We start from the raw sequence: 3,765 nt of genomic DNA, 5'->3' as shown, positions 1-3,765 counted from the left end.
CACAACCCTTCAGTGTTCAGTGACTTTCCTCTCCAGTGTGCCTATGCACCGGAGATCCTGAAGCAACAGGGATTTAAAGGACAACACAGGGAAGACAGTTTAGTGCTTACAGATAAGCATGTCTGGCTGGAAGTTGTGCTCTTAAAAGGCCTTGGCCTCCTTGTACTAATATCAGATGGATCAACGGGTGCACAGACCTCATGCTGGTGCCTTTGCAAAGGCGAGGAAATCCCCTCATACCACCCCTTTGTCGTAGGGAGGAAGGATTCCAGAGATAGGGTATGGCTTGTTTGAGACTATTATTCTGTTATTTCTATAGGTCTCCCGGCTTCTCTGACTGAACACAGAGCTATTTATTTTCTGTGTTTAGGGAAGCCAGCCTAAAAAGCCTGTTGGCATTATGTTTTCCAATAGTTCTAATCGCCTCCCCCAAGCACTCCGAATAAAATAACAGTGGCTTTCGGTTCATGCACGTGTCTACAGCTTCCTCTGGCAGCTGAGTTGCAACGTATGCAATTTCTGGGGGAAAATTAAGCTTCAGGTAGTTTCCAAGGCAGAATATTGAATAGGGCTGAGATGCCTGGCAGAGTTTGTACTGAATGGAATATGGCATAATTATTATTTTCTCTGTAGGCTGCTGACATACCAGCCTTATAAAAATCTAAATGGGAGCTGTTCTGAAAGGGAATAATAGTTTCAACTGTTAGCAGTTCAAGAAAATCTGAATACATGCTGACAAAGAGGAAACCTCCACAATTAGAGGAAGAAAAGGGAGAGGTTTATAACTTTTTTCAAAATAAATTTTTAATGGACTATACAGGCATGATTACTACTAGTTCTCTCAGCCATAAGCAATGTCACAAACTGCAACAGACCACATTTTCACTGTACATTAAAAGGGGGAGGGGGGGATTTTAACTGGAAAAATATTATACAATCACTTAAATAAACAAAGACAACATTACAGTGCAAACAAACTCCTGTTTTTATTTATGCTGCAGTTACTGAGTGCTTGCTTTTGAAGTCTTTTAGTAATAATTAAAAAAAAGAAGATGAAACATTTTCTCTAGAGAAATTATTTCCTTTCCCTAACTCAGAAATTTCAGTTTGATTCACAACGGGAGTTTCCCACCCCCAACCTGGAACTAATCTGACTGTATTAACCCTTTGGGGCCTGACCCAGAGCCCAGGGAAAGCAACAGACATGGTTCTTGAGTATGGTGGGCTCGGGCTCAGGCTCTTGTCAAGGAAGTTTTAATAAACCATTCCTCCCTATCAACTGATTACTAGAGTCTTGCAAGGCCCCCTAGTTTATTGGAATCCTTGTCTTAGGGGCTTCATTGCTGGAAGAAGGCAGGGATCCTAAAAATAACTTTGTCATTACAAAAACAAGGAGTAAGTTATGGAATGACAAGAGATCCTTAAAATACACTTGAACCTACAAAGCTGGCCAAGTGACAGCTGTATCCTGAGAAACACTGGGACTCGTATGGAAGGTAAAGCTGTGGTTCAACCACAGTCTTACCGGTAACAAGGCCTGTCCTGCTTTCTCCTAGCCCATGGTAGATCTGTTCCTTGGCTTTGCATGCTCTGCCCACCTCCCATTGCCCTGATCTGGGAACGAGAAGGATGGTCACACCAGGTGTTTTTATTTCTACATGCAGCACCTCATAGACTACATTTGCCTGCCCAAGTGTTCCCAGGGCACTCGCTCCCTTTTACAAGGCAGGAAGTCCAAGTCACCATCTACTCCTGACGGTGAGAGTTGAGAAGTGACCATATATTAGCACTTAGATGCATAACATCCGGGCCACCACTGCCTCTGTCTCTAAGTGAAAGATGTTCCATGAAGACATCAGGGAGGATATGACCAGGAAATCATAAGATCATTTCAGAAAAAGATAAACAGATCCTTCTTTTGCTTTGTCTACAGGAAATAAACACCATCTATTTGCAAAGACCATGACTTAACTCTTCGCCCAAGGTCATAGAAAGAGAGGCAGATGCCCACTCTGGCAATGCAGCTTCATTTCAACATTCAGTTAGATGCGTGACCACCATTTCCAAACCTGCTGTTGGATGGCATAACATTTGGCAGATGGCTAGTTAACAACCAGCACCCATTCCAGCGCAGAATGCAACATACCAAATTCAAATCCAGTATGGACAGAGCTGAAGACTGGTAGCAGAATGCCTACTATTCACCTGGAGGTGTCATTATGGAGCATCCTTAAAATTCTTACCACATTATACAGTACAATGAAGCACTACTTTACAGGCATTAAGGAAATGATGATTCCATTACACTTTTCAAACAGCGCTTATTTCAAAGCATGGATAAAAGGGAAAGAATATGAAGGAATGTTGAATTAAATAACAGATATTTTCACAGCCTTGTTGCAGTCTGTAAAATATGTAAACTGCAATTAACAAAATCTTTACTGCAATCACTGTTGTATAAATGTACAGCACTCTAGACAGATGGGTTGGTGGTGGACCAGGGTCATATTAATTAGTGGACTATGCAGCCTAACCAGTTCTGATATTCCTGGGTCATCACAGTTTGACTGTGATTCTATTCAGCAGCTGTACACAGTGTATGAGCCATTTCTTGAACTGGGGAGGGCGCTGTGTTTGCATTCCCTGAGGTAGTACAACTTCTGACAGTAACTGATAGATAATTTGAGACAGCAATGCACAGACTCTCTTTCTGAGAGAGGAAACTGCAAAGGCCCATTACAGCTTCATGCTGGAACACCAGATTCTTTGTATGCAGGCCTAAAGAATTTCTCCATCAAAGGACACTGCGGAAAATCCACGAGTGCATTTTGCTGTGTGCCTTGCTTCTCACTTGGAGAACTGGAAAAGTCATTTATCAAATGCTTTTCCATCTCAGAGGTGGGAAGGATGTTGGCCACTGTTAGTCAGCTACCTCAGTGGGACTATGATTTGCCCAGATAAAAGTAACAAAGGAAATTTGGCCTTCTAAGATGCAACTGCCAGCTACGTAACACCAACCTTCCTAGTAAAAGGCCTTATTTCCACTACAGAAACATCAGTCCACGTTGCACTAGCACACCAGAAAACAGGATGGCCTGCCTGCCTTTATCTAGGAATGAAACTTGCAAATGAACACAGTAACCCTTAAAGATTTATTGTACCAAAAAGGATAAAAAATATATATTAAACCACTATTTTAATTACATTCCCTATTCATAAATAATTAAACACATTTTGCTATTGAAAAAAAATGTACTCATTAAGATCTCCTAATCACATCTTGTGACACACAGGACCGCCGTGTCTGGATCATCCCAACACACCATGCACCACAGATACCGACATGGAGCAATCGTGTAAGGCCGTGTGTGCCAAGCCAATCACGGGCTGATTTCTCCTTGATGCTCCAAGAACTTGTCCATTCTAGAGTCCATTAGGGTACAGGTATTCATCAGTGGAACGTTATTTTAATCAAATATGGGGAACAACCAGGACAGTAACAGACCAACTATCCTTGGAGCATACAGGCTAACAGTAAACATTGGCCTGGTGTAACCCTTGAAGGCAGTTCTTTGGATCTGGAAACATTTTTTATTCACAGAAAGAAACCCAAGGAAGATTATCTGTTCTCATCATTTAAATATGATTTTTTTTCCTCTCTCTTAAATAGCACAGTCCTATAGGCATGCAGTAGTGCAAGAGTACCATACACACAGTACTGTACAACAGTTTGCAGCCAGCCACTCTCCATTTCAAACATGAGTA

The sequence above is a fragment of the Alligator sinensis genome, unplaced genomic scaffold, assembly GCF_000455745.1.
Source record: "Alligator sinensis unplaced genomic scaffold, ASM45574v1 scaffold2194_1, whole genome shotgun sequence".
Lineage (NCBI taxonomy): Eukaryota > Metazoa > Chordata > Crocodylia > Alligatoridae > Alligator > Alligator sinensis.
This window is presented reverse-complemented; position numbering follows the sequence as displayed.